This window comes from Drosophila subpulchrella, unplaced genomic scaffold (genome assembly GCF_014743375.2).
Source record: "Drosophila subpulchrella strain 33 F10 #4 breed RU33 unplaced genomic scaffold, RU_Dsub_v1.1 Primary Assembly Seq36, whole genome shotgun sequence".
NCBI classification, from domain to species: domain Eukaryota; kingdom Metazoa; phylum Arthropoda; class Insecta; order Diptera; family Drosophilidae; genus Drosophila; species Drosophila subpulchrella.
The window spans coordinates 601,432-616,038 of record NW_023665582.1 but is presented as its reverse complement, the minus strand read 5'-3'; positions in this window follow the sequence as shown (position 1 = coordinate 616,038).

The window sequence follows — 14,607 nt, the reverse complement described above, 5'->3', positions numbered from 1 at the left end:
CACGCGGTAGGTCCCCTATCCTCATCGCAGGTGATTTCAACGCATGGTCCACAACATGGGGTAGCGCTAGTACGACGCAGCGGGGAACCATCCTCCTTGAGGCAGTGGCTTCGTTAAACGTATGCCTACTCAATGAAGGTAATATACCAACCTTCGGCAAGTCAGGTCGGGAGTCAATCATCGACCTGACCTTCGCTAGCCCTGAACTGGCACGCAACTGTGTATGGAGGGTGTCAGACATATACACCCACAGCGACCACGCCCTGATCATCACCCAGACAAGCCCCAGACTGACCGCCCCAAGCAGCCGCCAAACGACATACAAAGCGCATACCCTGAACACGGTGTCCCTCCTAGCACACATGGAAGGCGTCTGCATTACAGGAGACGCTAACACATGCGCGAGGAACATAGCCGATAGAGTGAAGGAGGCGTGCGACGCATCTATGGAGAAGGCCACGAAAGGTGGTAACGACGAAATAGGGAGCGCGAGGAGAGACTGCCTAGCGGCCCGGCGCAGGTGTCAGAGAAGCAGAGGACGCGGAAACCAGGAGCTAAGGGAAGCAACCTACAGAGCTAAGAGAAAGGTGCTGAAGAACGCGATTAAAGCTAGCCAGGCCAGATGCTTCCAAGAGCTGTGCGAAGCGGCGGATGCAGAACCATTGGGGTCAGCATACAGGATGGTCATGGGTAAGCTCAACAGACAGCCGACCCCTACCGGCCACTTACAGCTTGGCCAAATAGTGTCCACCCTGTTCCCCACCCAGCCGCCCCTTACCTGGCAAGCTACCGGGGAAGGCGATACTGTTCTCACCAGCGAAGCCGAAGTCCTGGCTGCGCTAACGAAAACTAAAGTCGAAAAAGCCCCTGGCCCCGACGGCATTCCCAATGCACACATTGGTGGCAAACTTCCCTGGTATATTCACGGAGATGTACAACATGTGTCTCACCCAACGAACCTTCCCCCTAGGTTGGAAGCGACAAAGGTTGGTGCTTATCCCAAAACCGGGCAAGTTGAACGACGACGCATCTTCATACAGACCCCTATGTATGCTGAATACAACGGGGAAGATATTCGAGCGCATAATCTGCACCCACCTCGAAAAAGAACTCGACCAACTTAGAGCGTTATCGGACCACCAGTTTGGCTTCCGGAGAAAAATAAGCACTATTGACGCGATCCAAACGGTCTCCAACAGGAGAAAGGTGGCTAGGTGGCTCAAAGGAGTACTGCCTCGTCTGCACCCTGGACGTCAAGAATGCCTTCAACTCTGCCAACTGGAACCTTGTTCTACAGGCACTTCAGCGCATGGGAATCTCGAACTACCTGATCGAGCTCGTAGCGGACTACTTCAAGGACAGAGTGCTCACATATTCCTCTGATGCCGGAGAGCACGAGTACCTGGTGACAGGCGGAGTACCTCAAGGCTCAGTCCTGGGCCCGATTCTGTCACGTACGACGGGATCCTAAGGCAGGTACTACCCGAAGGATGCACAGTTGTGGGATTTGCGGACGACATAGCGCTGGTAACGGTAGCGAAAACCCTCGATGAGACCACGGATAGATGCAGCCTCTCGATAGACACCCTTATGTGCTGGCTCGCAGACAACGGGTTAGCAGTCGCCGAGCACAAAACGGAGGCAGTGCTCATAAGCAGCAGGAAGACTTTGGAGAAGGCCACAATACGAGTCGGATTAACTCCAATAGAAACAAGCGCCTCAATCAAGTATCTTGGAGTACTGATCGACCACAGGTTATCGTTTAAGACGCACCTATCGTATGCCGCAGCCAAAGCATCCAGATCGACTGCAGCCATCTCAAGGATGATGGCCAATACTCGAGGACCAAAGATGCACAGCAGAAGGATTATAGCGACAGTGGTGATATCTATCATAATGTACGCCGCGCCCATATGGGCCGAGGCTATGAAGACCGCATCATACAGCCGCCAGTGCAAAGCTGTCTACAGACGCTGCGCACTGCGCATCACAAGCAGCTTCTGCACGGTATCTGAGGAAGCCGCGCTAGTGGTAGCCGGTACTATACCGATAGACCTGCTGGCGGCAGAACGAAGAACTGGGAGCACAGGAAGCAGGACCCAACGCAGTAACACGAGCGAGGCATGGCAAATGAGGTGGAACAATGCGACCACAGGGCGGTGGACGGACAGGCTAATTCCCAGTCTAACCCCCTGGCTGCAGACACGACACGGACAGGTAGAAATCTACCTCACGCAGATGATCTCCGGACACGGATGCTTTAAGGAATACCTGCATAGGTTTAAGCACGAGCCAAACCCCTACTGCGACCACTGCGGCACAGGAAGCATCGAAGACGCGGAGCACGCGCTATTCATCTGCCCCCTATACGCTAGGAACCGAGCCGAAGCTGAAACGACAACCGTATGTAACCTGACAGCGGACAGGGAAGATCAAAGCAAGTGGGACGCGATAGCCAACATGGCCGCTGGCATCCTGAAGGATCTTGGGCGTCGAGAACGGAGTCGACGCATGGAGTCATAAGGACGAGCGGCAACCTGACCGCCATCCGTCCCGCGAAGTATAGCTTTGCGGCAGTCCCGCGGGATCGGAACTTTTTCTACCCCTTCTCTTCTTCTACCACTTATATTCTTGTATATATTTAAGCTTATTTAATAAAAAAAAAAAAAAAAAACCGTATGCCTTTTGCGAGGCGTCACAGAATCCGTGATGCTCTACGCGGAACTCTGGACGGAAGGAAACCCATCTGGGTATTCTGACATGGTCTAGGACCGAATAGCTCTGGAGAAAGCTGTTCCACCTTTGGCACAGCTCAATTGGAAGTTTATCGTCCCAACCTAGATCCTGAAGCCAAATCTCTTGCATAAAGATTTTGGCACACACAACAAATGGAGCGAGCCAGCCTGCTGGATCAAACAGCTTGGCAATTTGGGAAAGGAGTTGGCGCTTTGTGGGGAAGATTTCCGTTGCTAAGTCTGGTGGGACGAAAAAGAACTCGTCGGACGTCGCCTTCCAGCGTACGCCGAGAGTTTTGGCTGTGCTCTCAGTATCGATTTCGAGGAAGTCTGGTGTCAGAAGATGATCGCTTTGGATATGGGCTAATATTTCTTTGTGGTTGAAGGTCCATTTTCTTAATGGAAAGCCCGCGGAATCTAGAGCACTTTGAGCTCCCGAAAGGACATCGTCTACATACATATGATTTCGAATGACGTTGCTCGCTCTTGGATGGCTGAGCTGCACGTCAGTTGCCAGCTGTTGCAGGACTCGAATGGCCAGGAATAGCGCGCAATTGACTCCAAAAATTACTGTCTGTAATTCGAAATCTCGAATGTGCCCCTCGCTGTTGCGGAATAACGGGGAATGGAACGGGGAATGCGCTGGAATGGGGAATGCTTCGGATCTACCCATATCTGCCTATACATTTTCTCGATATCGGCACTGTAGACGTATCGGAAATATCGCCACTTCAGGATTCGGACTGTAAGACTGGGCCAGCATGAAGGATATCATTTAAACTGACCCCATTCTCTGAAGGGCTGGATGCATTGGAAACCACACGTCGCTTGGTGGATGTACTTTCCAGCTTGAGCACGGCATGATGCGGAAGGTAATAACTGGCAGAATTATGGGTAGGACGGACTTCTTTCGTGTGATGGAGGTCGAGATACTCTTGAATCACGGATCCGTATTTGGTTTTGAGCTGACTGTCCCTCTTTAGGCGTTGCTCGGTTCTTTGGCACGCTTATCGATCTCGGTCACCGGCAGGTCGGTTCCCTGGCTGGGCCAAAGTTCGCGTGGACGTTGCAGCCAAGTGGGTTCATGCCACCAAAGCGGGTTATCCACCAGCTCTTGGAGGAGAACTCGTCGACTAGCCAAATCAGCTGGATTGTGTTCGGATTGAACGTGTGACCAATTCGCTGCCTCTGTGGAATCGGTGATCTTCGTAACCCTGTTGGCAACGAACGTTGTCCAATGGCACGCTGGTTTGGCTAACCATGCTAGCACAATCGTGGAATCGGTCCAACAATGGAGTTTTGAGGTCAGCCTTGGCATGTTAGGAAGAATGGCTTCCGCCTTCTCGGACAAAAGGAGAGCCCCACATAACTCCAGCCTGGGAAGGGACACCGTTTTGACTGGCGCCGCACGCGTCTTGGCCGTGAGCAAGTGCACCATCGTCTTATGGCCCACCTCTACGCGCACATAGATCGCAGCACCGTATGCCTTTTGCGAGGCGTCACAGAATCCGTGATGCTCTACGCAGAACTCTGGACGGAAGGAAACCCATCTGGGTATTCTGACCTGGTCTAGGACCGAATAGCTCTGGAGAAAGCTGTTCCACCTTTGGCACAGCTCAATTGGAAGTTTATCGTCCCAACCTAGATCCTGAAGCCAAATCTCTTGCATAAAGATTTTGGCACACACAACAAATGGAGCGAGCCAGCCTGCTGGATCAAACAGCTTGGCAATTTGGGAAAGGACTTGGCGCTTTGTGGGGGAGATTTCCGTTGATAAATCTGGTGGGACGAAAAAGAACTCGTCGCACGTCGCCTTCCAGCGTACGCCGAAAGTTTTGGCTGTGCTCTCAGTGTCGATTTCGAGGAAGTCGCGGCCGCATGCCCTGATTAACCCTTTCTTGTCTAGAAAGGGGTTCAGGGAGAGAATCGAACTCGCCGCGGGCACAGGACGCTTCTGACTCAAGCAGCGGTATTCTTCAGAAAAGTACCTGCGCTGAGTGCAAATTGTCATGAGCTGTTCCGCGGCGGCAAGGTCCTGGGCCTCTAGACGGACCCCGGAAAGCGGTGATTGTCTTCGACATCGCTGGACAAATCGATGGACATACGCGAAGGAGGTTCTACAGGCAGTCTACGCTGAGGAGGAGTGCGACATCCCGGCGGGCGCTGCACCTAGGATGCGGAAGGCGTATGGCGAAACCCAAACGGCGACGGTCCACCTCAGACCTGAGCATGCGCAGCGGATCCTCGACAAGGGGAAAATCAGGGTTGGATGGGTAGTCTGCCGCATAAGACAGAAAGTGGAGCCTAGGCGATGCTACAAATGCATGGGATTAGGCCACATGTCAGCCAGATGTCCAGCGTCAGAGGCAACAGCCAAAAACACACAGCAATCCTGCTTCAGATGTGGCAAGGATGGCCACAAGTATAAAACTTGTACCCAGGGCAAACCAAAATGCATCATCTGCACAAGAAGCGGAAATTCTGGAGGAGAGGCCGAACACTCGACCCTCAGCAGTGCGTGCCCTGAATACCGGAGAGCCATGCACGATAAATTGAATGCTACAGCTAAACCTTAACCACTGCAGAGCGGCGCAGGACCTGCTAGCACAGACGGTCATCGAGCAGCAGGCTGAGGTGGCAATACTCAGCGAGCCCTACAAGGACAAGCACGAAGGCGTATGGCAACGCAGTTCGGACGGCAGAGCAGCAATATGGAGCTGCGGGCAGCCCCCTGGACACCTATCGCAAAGGGCTTCCAGGACGGGATACACCAGAGCGAAGATCAAAGGGATTCTACAGCTGCTACAAAGCCCCGAGCGCACACATTAGCGAATTCAGAACAATAATGCAGGAGATCGCTGATGACGCACGCGGTAGGTCCCCTATCCTCATCGCAGGTGATTTCAACGCATGGTCCACAACATGGGGTAGCGCTAGTACGACGCAGCGGGGAACCATCCTCCTTGAGGCAGTGGCTTCGTTAAACGTATGCCTACTCAATGAAGGTAATATACCAACCTTCAGCAAGTCAGGTCGGGAGTCAATCATCGACCTGACCTTCGCTAGCCCTGAACTGGCACGCAACTGTGTATGGAGGGTGTCAGACATATACACCCACAGCGACCACGCCCTGATCATCACCCAGACAAGCCCCAGACTGACCGCCCCAAGCAGCCGCCAAACGACATACAAAGCGCATACCCTGAACACGGTGTCCCTCCTAGCACACATGGAAGGCGTCTGCATTACAGGAGACGCTAACACATGCGCGAGGAACATAGCCGATAGAGTGAAGGAGGCGTGCGACGCATCTATGGAGAAGGCCACGAAAGGTGGTAACGACGAAATAGGGAGCGCGAGGAGAGACTGCCTAGCGGCCCGGCGCAGGTGTCAGAGAAGCAGAGGACGCGGAAACCAGGAGCTAAGGGAAGCAACCTACAGAGCTAAGAGAAAGGTGCTGAAGAACGCGATTAAAGCTAGCCAGGCCAGATGCTTCCAAGAGCTGTGCGAAGCGGCGGATGCAGAACCATTGGGGTCAGCATACAGGATGGTCATGGGTAAGCTCAACAGACAGCCGACCCCTACCGGCCACTTACAGCTTGGCCAAATAGTGTCCACCCTGTTCCCCACCCAGCCGCCCCTTACCTGGCAAGCTACCGGGGAAGGCGATACTGTTCTCACCAGCGAAGCCGAAGTCCTGGCTGCGCTAACGAAAACTAAAGTCGAAAAAGCCCCTGGCCCCGACGGCATTCCCAATGCACACATTGGTGGCAAACTTCCCTGGTATATTCACGGAGATGTACAACATGTGTCTCACCCAACGAACCTTCCCCCTAGGTTGGAAGCGACAAAGGTTGGTGCTTATCCCAAAACCGGGCAAGTTGAACGACGACGCATCTTCATACAGACCCCTATGTATGCTGAATACAACGGGGAAGATATTCGAGCGCATAATCTGCACCCACCTCGAAAAAGAACTCGACCAACTTAGAGCGTTATCGGACCACCAGTTTGGCTTCCGGAGAAAAATAAGCACTATTGACGCGATCCAAACGGTCTCCAACAGGAGAAAGGTGGCTAGGTGGCTTAAAGGAGTACTGCCTCGTCTGCACCCTGGACGTCAAGAATGCCTTCAACTCTGCCAACTGGAACCTTGTCCTACAGGCACTTCAGCGCATGGGAATCTCGAACTACCTGATCGAGCTCGTAGCGGACTACTTCAAGGACAGAGTGCTCACATATTCCTCTGATGCCGGAGAGCACGAGTACCTGGTGACAGGCGGAGTACCTCAAGGCTCAGTCCTGGGCCCGATTCTGTGTAACGTCATGTACGACGGGATCCTAAGGCAGGTACTACCCGAAGGATGCACAGTTGTGGGATTTGCGGACGACATAGCGCTGGTAACGGTAGCGAAAACCCTCGATGAGACCACGGATAGATGCAGCCTCTCGATAGACACCCTTATGTGCTGGCTCGCAGACAACGGGTTAGCAGTCGCCGAGCACAAAACGGAGGCAGTGCTCATAAGCAGCAGGAAGACTTTGGAGAAGGCCACAATACGAGTCGGATCAACTCCAATAGAAACAAGCGCCTCAATCAAGTATCTTGGAGTACTGATCGACCACAGGTTATCGTTTAAGACGCACCTATCGTATGCCGCAGCCAAAGCATCCAGATCGACTGCAGCCATCTCAAGGATGATGGCCAATACTCGAGGACCAAAGATGCACAGCAGAAGGATTATAGCGACAGTGGTGATATCTATCATAATGTACGCCGCGCCCATATGGGCCGAGGCTATGAAGACCGCATCATACAGCCGCCAGTGCAAAGCTGTCTACAGACGCTGCGCACTGCGCATCACAAGCAGCTTCTGCACGGTATCTGAGGAAGCCGCGCTAGTGGTAGCCGGTACTATACCGATAGACCTGCTGGCGGCAGAACGAAGAACTGGGAGCACAGGAAGCAGGACCCAACGCAGTAACACGAGCGAGGCATGGCAAATGAGGTGGAACAATGCGACCACAGGGCGGTGGACGGACAGGCTAATTCCCAGTCTAACCCCCTGGCTGCAGACACGACACGGACAGGTAGAAATCTACCTCACGCAGATGATCTCCGGACACGGATGCTTTAAGGAATACCTGCATAGGTTTAAGCACGAGCCAAACCCCTACTGCGACCACTGCGGCACAGGAAGCATCGAAGACGCGGAGCACGCGCTATTCATCTGCCCCCTATACGCTAGGAACCGAGCCGAAGCTGAAACGACAACCGTATGTAACCTGACAGCGGACAGGGAAGATCAAAGCAAGTGGGACGCGATAGCCAACATGGCCGCTGGCATCCTGAAGGATCTTGGGCGTCGAGAACGGAGTCGACGCATGGAGTCATAAGGACGAGCGGCAACCTGACCGCCATCCGTCCCGCGAAGTATAGCTTTGCGGCAGTCCCGCGGGATCGGAACTTTTTCTACCCCTTCTCTTCTTCTACCACTTATATTCTTGTATATATTTAAGCTTATTTAATAAAAAATAAAAAAAAAAAACCGTATGCCTTTTGCGAGGCGTCACAGAATCCGTGATGCTCTACGCGGAACTCTGGACGGAAGGAAACCCATCTGGGTATTCTGACATGGTCTAGGACCGAATAGCTCTGGAGAAAGCTGTTCCACCTTTGGCACAGCTCAATTGGAAGTTTATCGTCCCAACCTAGATCCTGAAGCCAAATCTCTTGCATAAAGATTTTGGCACACACAACAAATGGAGCGAGCCAGCCTGCTGGATCAAACAGCTTGGCAATTTGGGAAAGGAGTTGGCGCTTTGTGGGGAAGATTTCCGTTGCTAAATCTGGTGGGACGAAAAAGAACTCGTCGGACGTCGCCTTCCAGCGTACGCCGAGAGTTTTGGCTGTGCTCTCAGTATCGATTTCGAGGAAGTCTGGTGTCAGAAGATGATCGCTTTGGATATGGGCTAATATTTCTTTGTGGTTGAAGGTCCATTTTCTTAATGGAAAGCCCGCGGAATCTAGAGCACTTTGAGCTCCCGAAAGGACATCGTCTACATACATATGATTTCGAATGACGTTGCTCGCTCTTGGATGGCTGAGCTGCACGTCAGTTGCCAGCTGTTGCAGGACTCGAATGGCCAGGAATAGCGCGCAATTGACTCCAAAAATTACTGTCTGTAATTCGAAATCTCGAATGTGCCCCTCGCTGTTGCGGAATAACGGGGAATGGAACGGGGAATGCGCTGGAACGGGGAATGCTTCGGATCTACCCATATCTGCCTATACATTTTCTCGATATCGGCACTGTAGACGTATCGGAAATATCGCCACTTCAGGATTCGGACTGTAAGACTGGGCCAGCATGAAGGATATCATTTAAACTGACCCCATTCTCTGAAGGGCTGGATGCATTGGAAACCACACGTCGCTTGGTGGATGTACTTTCCAGCTTGAGCACGGCATGATGCGGAAGGTAATAACTGGCAGAATTATGGGTAGGACGGACTTCTTTCGTGTGATGGAGGTCGAGATACTCTTGAATCACGGATCCGTATTTGGTTTTGAGCTGACTGTCCCTCTTTAGGCGTTGCTCGGTTCTTTGGCACGCTTATCGATCTCGGTCACCGGCAGGTCGGTTCCCTGGCTGGGCCAAAGTTCGCGTGGACGTTGCAGCCAAGTGGGTTCATGCCACCAAAGCGGGTTATCCACCAGCTCTTGGAGGAGAACTCGTCGACTAGCCAAATCAGCTGGATTGTGTTCGGATTGAACGTGTGACCAATTCGCTGCCTCTGTGGAATCGGTGATCTTCGTAACCCTGTTGGCAACGAACGTTGTCCAATGGCACGCTGGTTTGGCTAACCATGCTAGCACAATCGTGGAATCGGTCCAACAATGGAGTTTTGAGGTCAGCCTTGGCATGTTAGGAAGAATGGCTTCCGCCTTCTCGGACAAAAGGAGAGCCCCACATAACTCCAGCCTGGGAAGGGACACCGTTTTGACTGGCGCCGCACGCGTCTTGGCCGTGAGCAAGTGCACCATCGTCTTATGGCCCACCTCTACGCGCACATAGATCGCAGCACCGTATGCCTTTTGCGAGGCGTCACAGAATCCGTGATGCTCTACGCAGAACTCTGGACGGAAGGAAACCCATCTGGGTATTCTGACCTGGTCTAGGACCGAATAGCTCTGGAGAAAGCTGTTCCACCTTTGGCACAGCTCAATTGGAAGTTTATCGTCCCAACCTAGATCCTGAAGCCAAATCTCTTGCATAAAGATTTTGGCACACACAACAAATGGAGCGAGCCAGCCTGCTGGATCAAACAGCTTGGCAATTTGGGAAAGGACTTGGCGCTTTGTGGGGGAGATTTCCGTTGATAAATCTGGTGGGACGAAAAAGAACTCGTCGCACGTCGCCTTCCAGCGTACGCCGAAAGTTTTGGCTGTGCTCTCAGTGTCGATTTCGAGGAAGTCGCGGCCGCATGCCCTGATTAACCCTTTCTTGTCTAGAAAGGGGTTCAGGGAGAGAATCGAACTCGCCGCGGGCACAGGACGCTTCTGACTCAAGCAGCGGTATTCTTCAGAAAAGTACCTGCGCTGAGTGCAAATTGTCATGAGCTGTTCCGCGGCGGCAAGGTCCTGGGCCTCTAGACGGACCCCGGAAAGCGGTGATTGTCTTCGACATCGCTGGACAAATCGATGGACATACGCGAAGGAGGTTCTACAGGCAGTCTACGCTGAGGAGGAGTGCGACATCCCGGCGGGCGCTGCACCTAGGATGCGGAAGGCGTATGGCGGAACCCAAACGGCGACGGTGCACCTCAGACCTGAGCATGCGCAGCGGATCCTCGACAAGGGGAAAATCAGGGTTGGATGGGTAGTCTGCCGCATAAGACAGAAAGTGGAGCCTAGGCGATGCTACAAATGCATGGGATTAGGCCACATGTCAGCCAGATGTCCAGCGTCAGAGGCAACAGCCAAAAACACACAGCAATCCTGCTTCAGATGTGGCAAGGATGGCCACAAGTATAAAACTTGTACCCAGGGCAAACCAAAATGCATCATCTGCACAAGAAGCGGAAATTCTGGAGGAGAGGCCGAACACTCGACCCTCAGCAGTGCGTGCCCTGAATACCGGAGAGCCATGCACGATAAATTGAATGGTTAAGGTCCTACAGCTAAACCTTAACCACTGCAGAGCGGCGCAGGACCTGCTAGCACAGACGGTCATCGAGCAGCAGGCTGAGGTGGCAATACTCAGCGAGCCCTACAAGGACAAGCACGAAGGCGTATGGCAACGCAGTTCGGACGGCAGAGCAGCAATATGGAGCTGTGGGCAGCCCCCTGGACACCTATCGCAAAGGGCTTCCAGGACGGGATACACCAGAGCGAAGATCAAAGGGATCACATTCTACAGCTGCTACAAAGCCCCGAGCGCACACATTAGCGAATTCAGAACAATAATGCAGGAGATCGCTGATGACGCACGCGGTAGGTCCCCTATCCTCATCGCAGGTGATTTCAACGCATGGTCCACAACATGGGGCAGCGCTAGTACGACGCAGCGGGGAACCATCCTCCTTGAGGCAGTGGCTTCGTTAAACGTATGCCTACTCAATGAAGGTAATATACCAACCTTCAGCAAGTCAGGTCGGGAGTCAATCATCGACCTGACCTTCGCTAGCCCTGAACTGGCACGCAACTGTGTATGGAGGGTGTCAGACTTATACACCCACAGCGACCACGCCCTGATCATCACCCAGACAAGCCCCAGACTGACCGCCCCAAGCAGCCGCCAAACGACATACAAAGCGCATACCCTGAACACAGTGTCCCTCCTAGCACACATGGAGGACCAAAGCAGCACAGCAGAAGGATTATAGCGACAGCGAAAAAAAAAAAACCGTATGCCTTTTGCGAGGTGTCACAGAATCCGTGATGCTCTACGCGGAACTCTGGACGGAAGGAAACCCATCTGGGTATTCTGACATGGTCTAGGACCGAATAGCTCTGGAGAAAGGTGTTCCACCTTTGGCACAGCTCAATTGGAAGTTTATCGTCCTAACCTAGATCCTGAAGCCAAGTCTCTTGCATAAAGATTTTGGCACACACAACAAATGGAGCGAGCCAGCCTGCTGGATCAAACAGCTTGGCAATTTGGGAAAGGAGTTGGCGCTTTGTGGGGAAGATTTCCGTTGCTAAATCTGGTGGGACGAAAAAGAACTCGTCGGACGTCGCCTTCCAGCCTACGCCGAGAGTTTTGGCTGTGCTCTCAGTATCGATTTCGAGGAAGTCTGGTGTCAGAAGATGATCGCTTTGGATATGGGCTAATATTTCTTTGTGGTTGAAGGTCCATTTTCTTAATGGAAAGCCCGCGGAATCTAGAGCACTTTGAGCTCCCGAAAGGACATCGTCTACATACATATGATTTCGAATGACGTTGCTCGCTCTTGGATGGCTGAGCTGCACGTCAGTTGCCAGCTGTTGCAGGACTCGAATGGCCAGGAATAGCGCGCAATTGACTCCAAAAGTTACTGTCTGTAATTCGAAATCTCGAATGTGCCCCTCGCTGTTGCGGAATAACGGGGAATGGAACGGGGAATGCGCTGGAACGGGTAATGCGCTGGAACGGGGAAAGCTTCGGATCTACCCATATCTGCCTATACATTTTCTCGATATCGGCACTGTAGACGTATCGGAAATATCGCCACTTCAGGATTCGGACTGTAAGACTGGGCCAGCATGAAGGATATCATTTAAACTGACCCCATTCTCTGAAGGGCTGGATGCATTGGAAACCACACGTCGCTTGGTGGATGTACTTTCCAGCTTGAGCACGGCATGATGCGGAAGGTAATAACTGGCAGAATTATGGGTAGGACGGACTTCTTTCGTGTGATGGAGGTCGAGATACTCTTGAATCACGGATCCGTATTTGGTTTTGAGCTGACTGTCCCTCTTTCGGCGTTGCTCGGTTCTTAGGATCTGCGACTACACGGAGGATCTGGAGTGACCGAGGGCGGATTTCACGTTTTCGGCCGTTATCGTCTCTCGTAGTCGTCCGGAGAAAATTTTCCTCGCACGTCAAGTCGGAAGATTTTGTCACTTTTACTGGCAGATCCTCCACCTCCCAAAATTTGGTGAGAAGCCTATCCAGGGCCAGGGTCGTGCCAACCGTGTGGGAGATTCTCGAGGAAAAAACGGAAATCTGATTTTCCCTTGGAGCAGGAACGGGACCTGTTAGGATCCACCCGAAAAATGTTTCTTGACCGAGGAGAGAGCCACAAATGTTCGACCAGGTGCCGCTTAGGAGAATGGATGGCAGTACGTCGGCCCCGACCAGAATATCTATCTGTGCGCTCTCGTAGAACTTTGGATCCGCTAGTGGCAGTTCGGGAAGATTCCGTAGAAACTGTTGCGGAATCGGACAAGATGGAAGGTTTCCAGCTAATTGAGGAAGAACATAGGCCGTCGTGTTTATTTGCAAGCCAGGCCTGGTCGGAGAACGGATGGTAAACTGACAGAGCTTTTTGGATTCAGCGGATACTGTCTAGTTTCAGCCTGATTCTTGGGCTCGGATCACCTGGTGAGGCAAATTAATTAATTTGAACAGCCGCTCAGAAATAAAGGTTGCCTCTGATCCTGAATCTATCAAGGCAAATTCGACCCCAAGTGACATATGTCAATTATGGCGGTGCCCAGCAAGACGGATCTATACCCCGTCGCGAAGTAATTTTGGACTGTAGAGTCCGTGGACCGGGAAGCGGTGGCAACTGGTGTACTTGGTCTTGATCTGGGTCTTGGGGAGGGATTCGAAGGCGATTGGGAGTAGTTGCCTCTGTGTAGTAAGGTGTAATGGCGGCCGCGGCACGTAAAGCAACTATCAGTGCTTTTACAATCACGCAGCTGCTTTCTCTTTATATATGCCGACCGCTCGTCGACCGTCATCTGGAGAAATCGTACACATGTGCGGACAGGATGGTTTTCCTTCTTACAAAGGTCACATCCTTTGGGCTTGGGTGCTACCCTTGTCTCGTAAGAATTTATTCTTCGAGGCGCTGCAGTGGGGGCGGAGGTTTTTGGCAGAGATTGACTCGAGCCTGACGGCCTTACGTCGTCTATCGCTTCTAAGGTCCGGTGACGCTCCCTAAGGAAGGCGTTCAGCTCCTGCCACGTCGGAATCTCGGCCTTGTTGTGCAGGGACTGTTCCCACAAGGATAGCTTCGGAAGTTTGGGGAAGCACATGTACACTAAGAGGCAATCCCAATTTTCGGTTTCAATTCCGGACATTTCTAAAGCCGTGAGGCAACCCTGGATAGTGCGTTGAAGTTCTCGGATAGCTGACCCAGATTCCTGATTAACGAACTGCACATTGAAAAGTATCTTTAATTGGCTATTTATTAACAACCCCTTGTTTTCGAAACGCTCAGTTAGGTTAGCCCAAGCTGAGCGATAACCATCGTTAGTGAGGGGGGAGTTCGACACTATCGTGTGTGCATCGCCACTTGTTTTGGCATTCAGGTGAAACAGTTTTTCGACTGCCGTCAGCCTTGGATTGTTTATATATATGGCCGTAAACAGATCCCTAAAGGTCGGCCACCGCAGATAATCTCCGGTAAAAACCTCGGTATCGCACGGAGGCAGCCGACAGCCAGAGGAAATGTAAGTCTGGGTAGGAACAGCTTGAACTTGGGGAGCCTGGGCTATCATATCCGCGATCTGAGCCCCACATCTCTCGTAAACGGAATAGCAGTAGCCGTATTTAGCTTTAAGAATTGGCAAACTATCAGCTGCACTGTCTCCGGCTTCTGCTGTGCACCCGGTGCAGTCAACGTATTCTGCCTTGATGCGATCCCATAACGCGCG